This window comes from Cucurbita moschata, unplaced genomic scaffold, assembly GCF_002738365.1.
Source record: "Cucurbita moschata cultivar Rifu unplaced genomic scaffold, Cmos_1.0 Cmo_Scf00046, whole genome shotgun sequence".
NCBI lineage: Eukaryota > Viridiplantae > Streptophyta > Magnoliopsida > Cucurbitales > Cucurbitaceae > Cucurbita > Cucurbita moschata.
In genome coordinates this window covers 1,651,060-1,670,199 of record NW_019268562.1, presented here as the reverse complement: position 1 = coordinate 1,670,199, position 19,140 = coordinate 1,651,060, and the positions used below count along the sequence as shown (strand labels likewise).

The 19,140-nt window shown below is 36.2% G+C and overlaps 1 non-coding gene across 1 annotated transcript; it reads left to right on the top strand.

The window, feature by feature from the left end:
• Positions 1-6,390: 6,390 nt before the first annotated feature.
• Positions 6,391-6,464, top strand: TRNAN-GUU. The gene has a single exon. It is a non-coding gene; the product is annotated as a tRNA-Asn (tRNA).
• The last annotated feature ends 12,676 nt before the right edge of the window (positions 6,465-19,140 follow it).

Genomic DNA, 19,140 nt, shown 5'->3' with positions numbered 1-19,140 from the left:
CATTCTGATGTCTAGGAACTGTGACGTTTTATGGGTTAGGAAACAGTGGCATTCTGATGTCTAGGAACAGTGACGTTTTATGGAATAGGAAACAGTGGCGTTCTGATGTCTACGAACAGTGACGTTTTATGGGTTAGGAAACAGTTGCATAATGATGTCTAGGAACAGTGATGTTTTATGGGTTAGGAAAGAGTGGCATTCGGATGTATAGGAATAGTGATGTTGTATGGGTTTGGAAACAGTGGCATTCTGATGTCTAGAAACAGTGACATTTTATGGGTTAGGAAAAAGTGGCATTCTGATGTCTAGGAACTGTGACGTTTTATGGGCTAGGAAACAGTTGCATTCTGATGTCTAGGAACAGTGACGTTTTATGGGTTAGGAAACAGTTGCATTCTGATGTCTAGGAACAGTGACGTTTTATGGGTTAGGAAAGAGTGGCATTCTGATGTGTAGGAACTGTGACGTTTTTATGGGTTAGGAAAGAGTGGCATTATGATGTCTAGGAACAGTGACGTTTTATGGGATAGGAAACAGTGGCGTTCTGATGTCTAGGAACAGTGACGTTTTATGGGTTAGGAAACAGTTGCATTCTGATGTCTAGGAACAGTGACATTTAATGGGTTAGGAAACAGTTGCATTCTGATGTCTAGGAACAGTGACGTTTATGGGTTAGGAAACAGTTGCATTCTGATGTCTAGGAACAGTGATGTTTTATGGGTTAGGAAATAGTGACATTCTGATGTCTAGGAACTGTGACGTTTTATGGGTTAAGAAAGAGGGCATTCTGATGTCTAGGAATAGTGACGTTTTATGGGTTAGGAAACAGTGACATTTTGATGTCTAGGAATAGTGATGTTTTATGGGTTAGGAAAAAGTGGCATTCTGATGTCTAGGAACAGTGACGTTTTATGGGTTAGGAAACAGTGGCATTCTGATGTCTAGGAACAATGACGTAAATAGTGGTATTCTGATGGTTTTATGGGTTAGGAAATCGTGGCATTCTGATGTCTAGGAACAATGACGTAAATAGTGGTATTCTGATGGTTTTATGGGTTAGGAAATCGTGGCATTCTGATGTCTAGGAACAATGATGTTTTATGGGTTAGGAAACAGTGGCATTCTGATGTCTAGGACCAGTGACGTAAATAGTGGCATTCTGATGTCTAGGAACAGTGACGTAAATAGTGGCATTCTGATGTCTATATTTAGTTTTAGAAGACCTTATAAATAATTTGTAGTGGCGGCATTCTGATGTCTACGTTAGGAAACAGTTGCATTCTAATGTTTATATCAGAATGCCTGGGTCAGGAAACAGTTGCATTTTGATGTCTATATTTAGTTTTAGAAGACCTTATAAATACATTTTGTAGGGGCGGCATTCTGATGTCGATGTCTATATTTAGTTTTAGAAGACCTTATAAATACATTTTGTAGGGGAACCATTCTGATGTCTAGGTTACGAAAATGTTGATGTCTATATTTAGTTTTAGAAGACCTTATAAATACCTTAGTAGTGGCCGGAGTCTGATGTCTATATTTAGTTTTAGAAGACCTTATCAATACATTCGTATAGTAAATACAGTGTCATTCTGATGTCTATATTTAGTTTTAGGAGACCTTGTAAATACATCTGTTATTTATAGGGTAAAACAGTAAAGCAGAGTAGAGAAAAAGAAAAAGAGATAGAAATAAAGTGTTCTTTGTCTTCTTCTATCATTAGTCTGTGTGAGATTTATTTCACAAATTTGTGAGTTTTCTTTAACAAATTGGTATCAAGCCAATGACGAATGTGACGGGTCAAATCCTGTTACCACGACTAACGAAGACAAAATATGAGAATTGGAGCATTCATATGAAAGCTCTTCTCGGTTCTCAAGATGCATGGGAGGTGGTCGAAGAAGGGTTAAAAGAACCAAAAGATACCATGGGTTATACAGCAACACGAAACAAGACATTAAAAGAGGTGCGATCAAAGGATAAGGGGGCACTGTACATGTTGTTCCGAGCCGTTGACGAGTCGGCCTTTGAGAAGCTTGCCAATGCAACTACTTCAAAAGAAGCGTGGGACACTTTAGGAAAAGTGTTCAAAGTAATCGACCGAGTCAAGCAAGTGTGTCTCCAAACTCTTCGTGGCAAGTTGGAGAGCAGAGCATGAAGATGAAGGAGTCAGAAAATGTATCTAACTACATCATGCATGTATATACTGTGGTAAACCAACTCAACCGGCATGGAGAAATATTAGCTGAGATGCGGGTTTTGGAGAAGATTTTAAGGTCATTAACTAACAACTTTGAGAATGTTGTATGCTCGATAGAAGAGTCAAATGACCTAGCGACGTTCACAGTTGACGAGCTAGCCGATTCTCTCGAGGCACACGAACAACGTAAGAAGAAGGAGGAAACACTCGATCAAGCACTCCAAACCAAGGCGTCAATCAAAGATGAAAAGGTACTCTACTCTCAAAATTTTGAAGGTAGAGGTTGTGGCAATGAAAGTAGTAAAAATGGTCATGGTGGTCAAGGCAGCAGTCATGAAGGATACTATAAGAAGAAGGGATAGTGGAGTCAAGAAAATTGGCGTGGAAGAGGACGCAGTCGAGGAAGAGGGGGCCGATCAATTTACTCCAACATTCAGTGCTACAAATGTCACAAATATGGTCACTATGCGAACGATGGTAACTCCGACAAATGTTACAATTGTGGCAGAGGGGCATGAACATTCAAGACCCATGCCTCGACCCACTTCACGACCTGCTCATGTGTCAATGTCTCTCAACGACAGGGTCACTACTGCATACACCGGCCCCTTCAGCTCAGCTTCTCGGAATTCTAGGCTAAAAAATGACATATTTGGCTCGATTTGACATTTTTTACACCAAACTTCACGTTTTTTACCGTTTTGGAGCTGATTTTTTTTAATATAGGTAATTATGAGTCAGTTAACAGAGGGCCTAGTGGACAGTTTCTCTAAATCCTAAGATGATGGATGTTTATGTCAAGGACGCCAGTGTATTCCAGTATTTGAGGAATTAAGGAGCCTATGTATTCTAGCAGTGGGGGAATTAAGGAACGAGATATTGACAGAGGCTCACCATGTATTCCATCAGTGGGGAAATTAAGGAACGAGATATTGACAGAGGTTCACAACTCATCATTTGCTATGCACTCAGGTAGTACAGAAAATCAAAGTGTCCTTGAGATTCAGGCGTAAGGGTAAACTTGAACAATACTAACTTTTGTAGAAGCTTGGAAAATCACGTCGTGGCCATTTTAAATCTCTAGCGAGTTCAATTGATTTCAATAATGATAAGATTGTATTTTTATTTTACCTTTCTTTGAGTTGTCAGAAGTGGGATTTGAACGCACACCCTTTAATCCTGCATTCGTTGGAGAGGGGAATGAAGTATAACTTTTAAGTCTTTAAACATCTCTCCAGTAGGCGTGATTTAAAATGATTCTGACGGCGATATATAACGGGAAAAAATGGACAATATTTTTTAGCAGTTGGAAAAGGGAACGAAACATTCCTTATAAGGATGTGGAAACCTCTCCCTAGTAGACTCGTTTTAGAATTGTTTGGTATGTGATACGTAATGGACAAAATCGGACAATATTTGTTAGTGGATGGATTGTGAGATTGAACATAGGTTGGAGAGGGGAAGAAACATCCCTCATAAGGATGTGGAAACCACTCCCTAATAGAGGCGTTTTAAAACCGTGAAGTTGACAGTAATACGTAACGAGCCAAGGCTGAATATATTTACTGATGGTGGGCTTGAGCTATTATAAATGATTAGCTATAATAGCTCAGTTGGTTAGAGCGTGTGGGCATTAACAACAAAGTTTGGGCTTACAAATGATTAGCTAGAATAGCTCAATTGGTTAGAGCGTGTGGGCTTTAACAACAAGGTCAGAGGTTCTGCTAATATGAATGAATTCATTCGTTAAGGTAGTGGAAAACATCTTTTGAATAGAATAGAATTGTTGAATCAATTTAATAAAAGATAGCACTTTATAAAAGAAAGCCTTTCTAAGTTGTCTAAAGTGGGATTTCAACCCACGCACTCTCACAAGGACCAAAACTTGACTCCTAACACCTTCGACCACTCAACCATCCTAACTATTTATTTTGAGACCTAATATTGGTTGGAGTGTGAAAATCTCTCCCTAAAAGACGCGTTTTAAAACTTTTAAACTTACGACGATACGTAATAGGCCAAAACAAACAATATTTGCTAGCAATTGGAAAGGAGAACCAAACATTTCCTATAAGGTTGTGGATATCTCTTCTAGTAGACATATTTTAAAATTGTGAGTCTGATGATGATACGTAACTAGCAAAAGTAGACAATATCGGAAAGAGGTGGGCTTGGTTTGTAACAAATTGTATAAGAGCTAGTCATCGGGTGGTGTGCCAACGAGGTTGTTGGGAACACAAGGGGGTGCCCACCTCGGTTGGGGAGGGGATGAAATATTTCTTATAAGCATGTGGAAATCTCTTACTATTAGACGTGTTTTAAAATTGTTAGGTTGACGACGATATGGAATGAGTCAAAGTAGACAATATCAAGGCTAATATTCATAAGTTGTTGGAATAGTTTAGTTGGTTATAGCGTATGATTGTTAATGTTAAGGTCATTCCATTTTTTTAGTATGTGGAAAAATTTAACCCTCTAACCAAGGTGGAAAATGTCATATAATTATGTAGGTTCGTGATTCCTAACATTGTTACATAGTCTTAATCTAGCATTCTTAATAATAATATTGTATTCTTTTTAGGGGTAGCTTCAAGACAAAAACATAATGTAAAAAATATTTTCGCATAAAGCAGTTACATCATGCATATTCTAGTGACTTTAGGTCCCTAGAAAACTAAGGTCGTTACATATAATCTACACCTGAACTTTCTATAACCTAGAGAAAAACCCGTGGCAACTCACTCGATCAAGGATTCGATTACCGCCTACAAGTAGGTTACTTATTTAGTTGCACTAGATATTACTTTTCCTGTTTAGGTGATCACTAATTGTTGGATAAGGTCATAGAGGAGGGTCGTCCCGAGCCGTCAGTTCCATGTGTACAAGTTGTTGTCCTTAGTTTTCGAATCTCGTTCTAATTTTTATCAAATTTTTTCTTTGTCAAGTCAGTTCTATGTGTTACGAGTTGTTGTCCTTAGTTTTCGAATCTCGTTCCAATTTTTATGAAATTTTATCTTTTTCGGGATGTGTCATGAATAATGATTTGAAGTCTTGAAAATTGAGTTATTATAGTTGTGCTTGAAGGCTTTAAAATTGAGTTATTACAGTTTTGTCCTATTTAGCTTATCCAAGCTATTCCCGACCATTGGTGCCACGCATTTTAACTCTTCTAAGCATACTAGAAATCTAGTAATTTAGTTATGCTCTTACAATTTCCCCTACTATGGATTCAAGTTGCAATAGGTGAGTTGGCGAATATGTAATATATGACTATATAACTCCTGGAAGATCAGATGACTTGCAACTCGAGATTAGTTTGTGAATATCTTACAAAAAGACAAAAACCTACAATAAATAAATAAATAAATAAATAAATATATATATATATATATATATATATATATATTATGAGTCAGTTAATAGTGGGCCAAGTAGACAATTTCTTTAAATCCTAAGATGATGGAGGGTTATGTCAAGGACGCCTATATATTCTAACAACTGAGGAATTAAGCAACGAGATATTGATAGAGGCTCACAACTCACCATTTGCTATGCACCCAAGCGGAACAGAAAATCACAGTGTCCTTGAGATTCAGGCGTAAGGGTAAACTTGAAGAACACTAACTTTCTTAGATGCTTGGAAAATCATGTCGTGACAATTTTAAATTTCCAATAAGTTCAATTGATTTCAATAATGATATGCTATTGTATTTTTATTTTACCTTTATTTGAGTTGTCAGAAGTGGGATTTGAACCCATGCACTCTGATCCCGAATTGGTTTGAGAGGAGAATGAAGAATAACTTATAAGTGTATGTAAACATCTCTCTAGTAGCATGTTTTAAAACTGTGATTCTGACGACGATTTGTTACGGGTAAAAATGGACAATATTTTTTAGCGGCTGGAAATTGGAACTAAGCATTCCTTAGAAGAGTGTGAAAACCTTTCCCTAGTAGACTCGTTTTAGAATTGTGAGGCTGATGACGATACGTAATGGGCAAAAACAAACAATATTTGCTAGCGGTGGGTTTGGGCTATTACAAAAGCTATTAGAGTTAGTCACCAAGCGGTGTGCCAGCAAGGACGATGGGCCCCCAAGGAGGGTGGATTGTTAGATCCAACATTGGTTGGAGTGGGGATGAAACATTCCTTATAAGAGTGTGGTGGGCTTGAGCTATTACAAATAATTAGCTAGAATAGCTCAGTTGGTTAGAGCGTGTGGCTGTTAACCACAAGGTCGGAGGTTCAAACCCTCCTTCTAACGATGGGAATAAGCCTACATGCTTGTGATGGTTGCAAGTGTGTCCTCCTTTCGATTGGTTATATTTGCTTTATTATGTTTTAACGTTTACTGAAATACCTCTGTCATGATTAGTACAGACATGTATCTTACGATATTGTATACACCACAATACTATGTGCACTCCCTTCCCTCCATGGTATACCGACATGTATCTTACGATATTGTATACACCACAATACTATGTGCACTCCCTTCCCTTCATGGTATACAATACTATGTGCACTCCCTTCCCTTCATGGTATATCAACAGCATGAGTGTATGCTAGTTGAAGCCCAGGTCAATAGGTATGTATGTAAGCTCACCTGGGAGCAAATGTGTGTGTATGTAAGTCGTGATTTCATATGTTTGCATTACCCTCTACTAGTAGTGGGGTTACTTCATGAGTATTTCTTAAAATACTCAAAACATGCGCTGCTCTTATTTTTTAGGTAAAGGCAAGGCACCTCTGCACAAATGACGATGTCGATATGACGACCATGGGACCCAACGTACACAACACTAGTGAGATAGAGGGGTAGGATCCAATGTACAAAGACGGTTAACACCATGAGAAAGGAGAAGAAACTGATAACAAGTTTTGATACGGAGGAATGAAGAAAGGAAAATGCATGGAAACGAGTGGAGAAGACGAAGTCCACCTGCTTGGACCCAAATTCGAATACTAGCAACCTCTTTCCAGTCAAGCAACCTCATACCCAGTTTGGTCTAGTAACTAGATACCCAACACAACAACCAGATACCCACCAACAACTAGTCCAGTAGTTTAGTTCCTCTGTGCTTTGCCCAAAAACCCACGTTCAAGCCTAAATACACAGAACACAGCCCAACCCACGGATCCACTACACAGACCTGTGCGCCCACATGAACATTCGAGACCTGTACCTCGAACCAGTTCGCAACCTGCTCAAATGTCAATGTCCCTCAGCGACAGGGTCACTGTTGCATACACCGGCTCCTTCGGCTCAGCATCTCGGAGTCCTAGGCTAAAAACTGGTGTATTAGGCTTGGTTTGACATTTTGACACCAACCTTTACGTTTTTTTCCCTTCCGAACCTTATTTTTATTTTAATAGAAATATTTAAGGTCAGTATAACGTCGTATTTCTGAAGTTCAATTTAAATTAGATTAGAAATGTAAATTACTAACGAAGTGAGATGGACGTTTTAATATGAAACAACTCCCGACAACACTTGGAGTAACTTCGAGAGACAAAATTCAAACGTACTTGAGTTTAGAGAAAATGTCTGCCAAGACCAACCAAGTAAGTGGCCTTACTATCGGCGAGATGGACGTTTTAATAGGAAACAACTCCCGACAACACTTGGAGTAACTTCGAGAGACAAAATTCAAACGTACTTGAGTTTAGAGAAAATGTCTGCCAAGACCAACCAAGTAAGTGGCCTTACTATCGGCTAAGTCGGACAACTTGATTTATCTATGACGACACATGCCCAGTGGTCCTTGCACGTGTCATTTATGCTTTATATTTTATGAGGTGGTGACTATGACTATGTTATTTGATGATGCTATATGATGTTATATTATGTTATATGATGATGTTACATGATGACGTTGGATCATGATGATATGATGATGATGATGCATGATAACATGACGATGTAAGATGGAAGATTATAAGATTGATTAATATGACATTATTCTATATTAAAACGTGGTGCATGTATTAAATGACATGATGCACTATGAGATTGAGTATTTTTAAAATACAACCCTAGCCAATGTTAATGATGATGAACGTATGAAGGCCAAGGCATGCATATTACGTAGAGAAATATGTGAATTGTATATAGGGTTGTGTCATAAAGATGTTCTAAAGATGAAAAACCCTAGGGACCTCATGCATTTTGTGTGTATATATACATCAAGTTACTTCCCATTTATGATGATGAGTACGGATGCTTACATATGATGATCATCATCATGCCTTGCATGACACTCAGGGGTCTACTGACCCCTAAACGTCGCTACAGACAGTTAGCTCGACAATGATGGGTCCTGATACGATAAGGAATCACTACAAGGGGAGTAAGATTCGGATTACCTTGTCGATCGAATATCTCAAGCCAAGAACACTTTGTTTGAGATTCGAATCACTCCAGAAGCAAGATCGATCATGTCTAGCTTCAATGATTCTTGTTGATCAAATATCTCAAACACTTGTTTGAGATTCGAATCACTCCACAAGCAAGATTGATCATGTCAAGCTTGAATGATTCTACATGCAATCTAAACTACATAGAATTGCAAAGAAACTTAGTCATTGGCTAAAGAAAAGCACAAATGCTTCTTTTGATATATCTTCTAAGTCTGATTACAAATACAACATGGATGGCTTTATATAGCCTCAAAATGAAACTATTAAAGGCATTCTAAAAGTTGTAACATTCACACTTTATGGCCATAATTAGCCATTATGTAAATGTAACCGAAATTAAATAAAAAGTCTTAAAACACAATAACTCTAAATTATAACCCACCCAAAATTTACAACAATCAAACTTTATTCTTCTTCAATGTAGCATGAATTGAAACATCTTTTGATTATTTTGATAACCTTTTCTCCACATCTTCATTGAAGCATATTGTATGATTGATGTCTCTTGGTTCATATCATTCTCCACTTCTTCAAGAGGATTCGTCCTCGAATCTATTTGTGAAACTTTGCTGCAAAAAATAAGTTATGGAAATACAAAGGACCTCACAACACTCTCTCACGTGTATACACTCAAGGAATTTTAGGCCACTCTGTTTGCACTCATTTACACAAATGAAGCTCTCATTCTCACCTCTCAAAATTTTAAATAGAGCAAAGATTGAATTTTGAACTTTGGGTCAATTAAAAACTAAAAAGATGAAAATAAATAAAAATTAAATTGAGAAGAAACGCAGAAAATAAATAAAAATTAAATTGAGAAGAAACGCAAAGGAAACATATATCCGATCTTGAGCCTGAAGCTCTGATACCAAATGATAAGATAAGGAATCAATACAAGGGGAATAAGATTCGGATTACCTTGTTGATCGAATATCTCAAGCCAAGAACACTTTGTTTGAGATTCGAATCACTCCAGAAGCAAGATCGATCATGTCTAGCTTCAATGATTCTTGTTGATCAAATATCTCAAACACTTGTTTGAGATTCGAATCACTCCACAAGCAAGATTGATCATGTCCAGCTTGAATGATTGTACATGCAATCTAAACTACATAGAATTGCAAAGAAACTTAGCCATTGGCTAAAGAAAAGCACAAATGCTTCTTTTGATATATCTTCTAAGTCTGATTACAAATACAACATGGATGGCTTTATATAGCCTCAAAATGAAACTATTAAAGGCATTCTAAAAGTTGTAACATTCACACTTTATGGCCATAATTAGCCATTATGTAAATGTAACCGAAATTAAATAAAAAGTCTTAAAACACAATAACTCTAAATTATAACCCACCCAAAATTTACAACAATCAAACTTTATTCTTCTTCAATGTAGCATGAATTGAAACATCTTTTGATAATTTTGACAACCTTTTCTTCACATCTTCATTGAAGTATATTGTATGATTGATGTCTCTTGGTTCATATCAGGTCCAGAAGGTGCGAACTATCTGGAGATCCATGCTCGCACGTGTGAGTCATGTGTAGGGAAGTACTACACATCCAATTTTTTCTGGACTAGAGGCCACCCCTATGATATTTATAACAATAGGTTCCTAAGATCATTAGTTGCATGTGTTTGCATTCCCTAGCCTCAATAGTGGGTCACTTATGAGTATTTCTTAAAATACTCAAGCCTTGTGTTACTTCTATTTCAGGTAAGGGCAAGACACCCCTATACAACTAATGACGACATCACAAATAGATATAATGACACGTGCATAGAATAGTAGTATTTTATTTTCCTAGGCATAGGTTTGTATAGGGCAATTTTACTTTGATGTTTTAATTTTTTTAGTTAATATTTATTTATGTTGTTTTAAAGATGCTTTCGAATGAGTAAGTCCATTATAGTATTTTAAGATGAAGTACAAGAACAAGAACTGGAGAACTTAAGTACTTACAACAAGAACAAGAACGAGACAACAACAAAGAATGTGGTACCTTAGAATATCAAGGACACGATTAAGAGCCTACAAGTAGGCTACTTACAGAGTCTTTGTCTCATTCTTTATTCTCCATTTGTTTTAGGTAATAAGGAGTTGGTCGAGGTTGGGAGCGGACTCTGAAGCAGGTGCCATAGGCAAACCTCACTCGTTGTCCTCAACCCATTTGTTTTAAAATGTTTTGTGCCCGTTCCTTATTTTATGTTTTAACTAGTATGTTGTGTTTTAAATACTTATGTATAAACTTTATTTTGATATTATGTGAATATAATTTTTTAAATTCTTTTGTTTATTTCACGAAAATTTTTTCCATCTTTTAGAACCATCGCGATAGCCCGATCCTTACAGAGTGGTATCAGAGCCCAAGGTTTCTCTATGGCCTTGCTTAGGCGAACTTCCTACCAGACCAAGTAAGTATGCCTTTAAACTCTTAACTAGCAATTTGACAGACTAATCGTTTAATAAAAAATCAAAAGTGGAGAGATTAAACTAGCAAGTTGATAGAGTGAGAATATAAGATTAAACTAGCATATTTGTGTGTGTTTTGTATGCCTACTCCAAGTACCATTTATTAAATTAAACACTTGTGATAAGGACTCTGAAATGTGTATTAAGAACAAGTATCAAAGAAACCAAGAATGAACAAAAGAAAACTTACCCTAATAGTTAATATAAATGTTTCAAAAGTGGGATTTGAACCCACGCCCTTTCACAAGGACTAGAACTTGTGCATGGGGCCTTAGACCACTCAACCATCTTGATTATTTATTTTGGGATCTAACATTTGTTGGAGAGGGGAATGAAGCATTCCTTATAAGGATGTGGAAAACTTTCCCTAATAGACGCGTTTTAAAACTTTTAAAACATACAACGATAAGTAACAAAAAAAAAAAATATTTGCTAGCAATTGGAGAGGGGAACCAAGCATTTTCTTTAAGGTTGTAGATACCTCATCTTAGTAGACATATTTTAAAATCGTGAGGCTGATGGTGATACGTAATTAGCTAAAGTAGACAATATCTGATAGAGGTGGGCTTGGTTTGTAACAAATTATATCAGAGCTAGTCATCGGGTGGTGTGCCAACGAGATTACTGGGAACACAAGGGGGTGGATTGTGAAATCCCACATTAGTTGGGGAGGGGATGAAACATTTCTTATAAGATGTGGAAATCTCTCACTATTAGACGCGTTTTAAAACCGTGCGATTGACGACGATATGTAACGAGCCAAAGTTGACAATATCTAGGCTAATACTCATAATTTTTTGGAATAGTTCAGTTGGTTAGAGCATATGATGGTTAACGATAAGGTTGGGGAGGTTCAAGCTCTTTTTTTTAGCCATGGGAATGAATCATTCCATTTTAGTATGTAGAAAAATTTAACCCTTCAACCAAAATGGACAATGTCATATAATTATGGATGTTCATGATTCCTAACATTGTTACATAGTCTTAATCTAGCATCCTTAATAATAATGTTGAGTTATTTTTAAGGGGTACCTTCGATACGAAAACATAATGTAAAAAATATTTTTGCATAAAGCAGTTACATCATGCATATTCTAGTGACTCTAGGTCCCTAGAAAACTAGGGTCGTTACATATAATCTACACTTGAACTTTCTATAACATAGAGAAAAATTCGTGGCAACTTGCTCGACCAAGGATTCGATTACCGCCTACAAGTAGGTTACTTATTTAGTTGCACTATATATTACTTTTCCTTTTTCGGGGATCACTAATCGTTAGTTAAGGTCACAGAGGAGGGTCGTCTCGAGCCGTCAGTTTTATGTGTTACGAGTTGTTGTCCTTAGTTTTCAAATCTCGTTTCAATTTTTATCAATTTTTTTCTTTGTCAGGTCAGTTCTATGTGTTACGAGTAGTTGTCCTTATTTTTCGAATCTCGTAACAATTTTTATCAATTTTTTTCTTTGTATCATGAAAAATGATTTGAAGCCTTGAAAATTGAGTTATTATAGTTGTGCTTTGAAGTTTTTAAAATTGAGTTATTACCGTTGTGCCCTATTTAGCTTATCTAAGCTATTCCCGGCCATTGGTGCCATGCAGTTTAACTCTTCTAAGCATACCAGAAATGAGGTAATTTAGTTATGCTCTTACCATTTCCCCTACTATCGATTCAAGTTCCAGTAGGTGAGTTGACGAATATGCAATATATGACTATATGACATATGACTCCTGAAAGATCAGATGATTAGTGACTTGCCACTTGAGAATAGTTGGCGAATATCTAACAAGAAGATCAAACCCTACTAAAGAAAAAAAAAATTAAAAAACTAAAAAAAATACAAAAACAAAAGTGTGGAGAATTAGTTAATTTCTTGATTCAAGGTTTTTTGCTTCAACTAAACTTGTGGTTGGGTTGATGACTAGGGTTGCCTAATCAATTTGGTATCAGAGCCTAGGTTGCATCTATGTGGCATATTCTAGAATTGATTTTATCTCTTGTTGATTCGTTTATGTTTTTCTTTTCTTCAAATCTGTCCATTTATTTCTTACTGTCATTTCCATCCTTTTCATCATCTTTTGACCTTGTTCTTATTTTGTTTTTGAAGATCATATTTAGACGTTGAAAAAAAAACAAAAAAAGAAATCCTTATCATATTTGTTTATTATAAATGGTCCTTACCAGTTATTTTAGACCATTTATATCTTTATTTCAAGATCAAATAATCTTCTATTCACATTCTTTTTTACTCCATCTAAATCTGAAATATTTCTATTTGATATTTTTCTTCCTCATCATTTAGACCTGAAGATAACTTCTAAATTTTACAGTATAAAGGAAAGTTAGTTGTTCTCAAATCTACACCACCATTATCGTTAGTTGTTCTCAAATCTACACCACCATTATCTTTGGAATTCCTTTTTCTTCAATATGCAGTTCAATCCAAAAATATATTTGTGCCCTTTATTTTTTGTTTTTATTTTGCTGTTATTTCATAATTAACTTATCTTGATTTCATTGAATAGCTTCCTATTATCAGACTTGTTTTATCCATGTATTAGCGTACCTTGATCATAATTTAGTCACTTCCCAAATAGCCTAACTTTGTGTGTAATAAACACGAGTTTCCCTGAGTGTAAAATTAGTGAGTTGTGTATGTGAGATCCTAAACATATTTAACTATTGTTTGTACAATCATGAACCAAGACAAAGGAAATGGAGGGGAGATCAATGAAGCTAGGTGGAGAGAAGCAAGTCAGAACTATTACTCGTTTAAATCAAGTTATTAGTACATCGACAAACAGGATGGAGTAAATTGAAATAGCCTTAGGTAATCTTCGAGGAAGGGAAGTACTCTCGAATGAAGAAGTTGAAAATGAAGAAGATGACAATGTCACTCTTTTAGCGGGACATAGTCCTAGGGGTGGGAGAGAAAGAGTCAGAAGAAGGGGTAGAGAAATTTTAGCACAAAAAAGAATTGAGAGGGAGTAGGAACACGAGAGAGGAGAAGAAAGAGGAGTTGGGGGTAAAGCTTAAAATTTCAACTTTTTATGGGAGATCTGATCCAGAGGAGTATTTGCAATATGAGAGAAAAATTGAGCATGTTTTCGATTGCAACAATTTCAGTGAAGAAAGAAAATTGAAGCTTGTTGTGGCTGAATTTTGTGATTACACTAATATATGGTGGACATCTTTGAAAATAGAGTGGAGGAGAAATTATGAAGAACCAATTGAAACGTGGGAGGAATTGAAGACATTAATGAGAAAAAGTTACTTCACGAAGCATTATTCTCGAGTACTCAAGCAAAAACTCTAGATTCTGCTACAGGGATCCAAAAGTATTGAAGAATATTACACAGAAATGGAGGTCCTTATGAATAGAGCATGCATTCATAAAGACGAAGATGATACAATGGCTAGATTCCTCAGTGGGATGACCTGAAAACTTGCTCACTAAGTGGATAGGCAAGCATACTTTGATATACAAAAATTGTTATACCTTGCCATTAAAATCGCAGGGCAACTAGCTTGGGAGAAGGAGAACTCCAATAGGTATGCTATTTCTAAGTCTATTACTTACAACACTTGGAAAAAAAAATGCAAATATTGAAAGGATAAATTTCAATGTTAGAGGCAAGTATGAGATTGAAAAAAAGAACAAAGATAGAGACATCCAAGGGTAAAGAGGAAGTGGAAGAATACAAGGTCATATTAGTTGTGATTGTCCTAACAATTGACTCATGATCATAAAGAATGGACAAGTTGTCTCACATAGTGAGGAAAGTGACCAAGATGAGCTAGTTGAATAAGAAATCTAAGAGAATGAGGAGAAATTGAAAGCTTAAAAATTTTGAAAAGAATAATGAAATTGAAAAAAAAAAAATAAATAAAGAAAATGAGTTGTTTGGCTAGAGTTAGAGAGGTTAGAAGCCGAATGTTTTCACAAAAACCATCTTTATACTTATGTACAAGTAAGGATGATTGGTCTCTAACGATAACAATTTTTATTTGCCTTGTATGTTTCAATCTCTTTTACAAGAATTTGAGAATGTATTCCAAGATGAAGTACCTAAAGAATTACCTCTCATTAGAGATATTGAACATAAAATAGATTTTTATAACGGGTGCAATCATTCCTAATAGGCCAGCTTATAGAGAAAACCCAACTAAGACTAAAGAAATTCAAAGGCAAGTTGGGGAGCTCATGGAGAAGGGTTATATACGAGAGAATTTGAGTCCATGTTCTGTACCAGTCTTATTGATGCCAAAAGAAAGATGGAACGTGGCACATGTGCGTGGATTCTTGAGTCATCAACAAAATCACTGTAAAGTATCGACGTCCTATTCCTAGGCTAGACCATATGCTTGATGAATTACATGGTTCATATCTATTTACAAAGATTGATTTGAAATCTGGATATCATTAAATTAGAAGGCATATAGAAGATGAATGGAAAAGAGCTTTCAAGACTAAGGTTGGATTGTATGAATGACTTGTTATGCCTTCTAGGCTAACTAATGCTTTTAGTACATTTATGTGCTTAATGAATCACGTTTTGAGAGAATATTTAGGAAAGCATGTTGTTGTACATTTTAATGATATTTTAATTTATTCAAAGACTTTGTATGAGCATGTGAAGAATGTTAGGTAAGTTTTGATTATGGTTAGGAAAGAGAAACTTTATGCTAATTTTAATAAGGGTAGTTTTTGCATGGAAAAAGTTAACTTTCTTGGCTTCATAGTTGGTAAAAATGGAGTACAAGTAACTTCTTGCTCTGAATCTGAAAGAATCCTTAATGTGAATCAAAAGAGACCGTAGATAGGATTTTGAAACTTACCCCTAATTTGAGCCCAAAACGGATTTTCTTGAATTGGGCTTGTTCTTGAGGTTATTTCTCTTCGTTGTCTTCTATGGAAACATTCCTTGGAGGTACAATTGGGATCGTCCTTGCTTGACGTATTCTTGTGTATCCTCGGATTGAAATTGTGAGTTTTCCTTGAAGCTCTTCAATGACGAATTGGATTGGGGGAATGATTTCTAGGCACTTTCAGCATTGTAAGAACAAGTTTGAATCGAAATGGTGTAGAATTGCTCTCGAATTTGGAAGAAATCTGAGAGTAGGAGACCAAAAATCTAAACGCTTATTGCCTACTATTGGGAGCTCGATTCTTGTTCCAAACTATTGCCTAAACGTCGATGATCAACATAGTGGAAAATAGATAATATTAGTTTAAATAAAAATAAGAATACCCTAATATAACCTGAGGATCATTAAAAATAACATGAATGCAACTGCCCTAAATTTGGTTCCTTGGCCTTCAACGCAACGTTGTCATCCGTAAATGGGTATCTTACCTTTACTTTAAAATAAGAGTAGCATGTGGTTTGAGTACTTTAATAAATACTCAGTAAGTAATCCCACTATTAGGGTCGAAATATGAATCACGTGTAATATAGTGGGACCTATCCTTTCATAAATACATTGTGGAATGGGCTTGAGCTTTGCTTTTCAGTCCGAGCAGAGTTGAATATGTTGTACTACCCTACACACGACCCATGAATGTGCACATTGACCACCAGGTGGGTTGGTATAAGTGTACTCTGTGGCTCTGCCTCGTCGAGCTTGTGCACACTCGCACTACCAAATACCATGAAGGGAAAAGACCTGCATAATATCATAAGGAACACAAATATTGTAAGGTATGTGTCTGTACTAATCATAATGAGGAAGTATCCCGATGCACCTGGCATATAAAATACATGAGTTCCCTAACATTAAAACACGACATAACGTTCCTATGAGACATACATACTTGATTCTTGTCATATTGTTCATGATTAACAATACATAGGCATAGGGTGTACCGAACATAATATAGAACTCGATGCACGTGGTATACAAAATGCATGAGGTCTCATAACATTAAAGAATGACATATATTCATGGCGCTAGTCATACCTCCAATCTATTCCTAGCATAGTGTTCTTATGAGATATAAATACTTGATTCATTTCATATTTTTAATAATTAACAATACATGATTTTCTAATGTCTCACAGTTCTAGAATAGTGTATATGATATCATAGCGTAACTTGTGTGCAACATATCATATATCATAGCATATACATAACATAGTATATGTCATACAATCATAAAACACGACATGTGCAGGGGCCACAGGTAGCGATGTCCATTCCATGTCATCATCCCCACCATCTATTTCATTCTCCATTTCCACGAAATTCTCTAGGACCAGAGTAAGGGATTCATCGCAAGGAAGTGGTAGGGATCGGATTCCCCATGGAGAATTTTAGTGGGTTTTAAATCCAATAGTTAGTCTTAGAGGAAAAGGTCAGGAGTGTTGAAGATGAAAGGCCAAGAATCTTTATAGGAACAATGACTTTTTATAGGTTAGGAAACAGTGACATCCTGATGTCTATATTTAGTTTTAGAAGAGTTTGTTATTACTATGGTAAAACAGTAAGGCAGAGCAGAGAAAAAAAAGAAAAGAAACAGAGAAGCAATAGAGGATTGTTTTTTCAGATAAACAGAGTTATCTTTGTCTTCTTCTATCGTTAGTGTGTGTGAGATTTATTTCACAAAATTTATAAGTTTTCTATAATAAATTTGTATCCAGCCAATGGCGAAAGTGATGGGTCAAATGCTGCTACCGCGACTAACGAAGACAAACTACGAGAATTGGAGCATTCATATGAAAGCTTTTCTCGGTTCTCAAGATGCATGGGAGATGGTCGAAGAAGGGTTAGAAGAACCAAAAGATACCACGGATTATATAGCGGCACGAAACAAGGTGTTAAAAGAGGTACGATAAAAGGATAAGAGGGCACTATACATGTTGTTCCGAGTCGTTGACGAGTCGGGCTTTGAGAAGCTTGCCAGTGCAACTACTTCAAAAGAAGTGTGGGACACTTTAGGAAAAGTGTTCAAAGGAATCGATCGAGTCAAGCTAGTGCGTCTTCAAACTCTTCGTGGCAAGCCGGAGATCATGAAAATGAAGGAGTCAAAATGATATGAACCAAGAGACATCAATCATACAATATGCTTCAATGAAGATGTGAAGAAAAGGTTGTCAAAATTATCAAAAGATGTTTCAATTCATGCTACATTGAAGAAGAATAAAGTTTGATTGTTGTAAATTTTGGGTGGGTTATAATTTAGAGTTATTGTGTTTTAAGACTTTTTATTTAATTTCGGTTACATTTACATAATGGCTAATTATGGCCATAAAGTGTGAATGTTACAACTTTTGGAATGCCTTTAATAGTTTCATTTTGAGGCTATATAAAGCCATCTATGTTGTATTTGTAATCAGACTTAGAAGATATATCAAAAGAAGCATTTGTGCTTTTCTTTAGCCAATGGCTAAGTTTCTTTGCAATTCTATGTAGTTTAGATTGCATGTAGAATCATTCAAGCTCGACATGATCAATCTTGCTTGTGGAGTGATTCGAATCTCAAACAAGTGTTTGAGATATTTGATCAACAAGAATCATTGAAGCTAGACATGATCGATCTTGCTTCTGGAGTGATTCGAATCTCAAACAAAGTGTTCTTGGCTTGAGATATTCGATCGACAAGGTAATCCGAATCTTATTCCCCTTGTATTGAAACATCTTTTGATAATTTTGACAACCTTTTCTTCACATCTTCATTGAAGCATATTGTATGATTGATGTCTCTTGGTTCATATCACAAAAAGTGTATCTGACTGCATCACGCATGTACAAACTGTGGTAAACCAACTCAACCGAAATGGAGAAATGTTAGCCGAGACCCAGGTTTTGGAGAAGATTTTAAGGTCATTAACCAACAACTTTGAGAATGTTGTATGCGCGATAGAAGAGTTAAAGGACCTAGCGACGTTCACAGTCGATGAGCTAGCCGGTTCTCTCGAGGCACACGAGCAACGTAAGAAGAAGAAGGAGGAAACACTCGATCAAGCACTTCAAATCAAGGAGTCAATCAAAGATGAAAAGGTACTCTACTCTCAAAATTTTGAAGGTAGAGGTTTTGGCCGTGAAAGT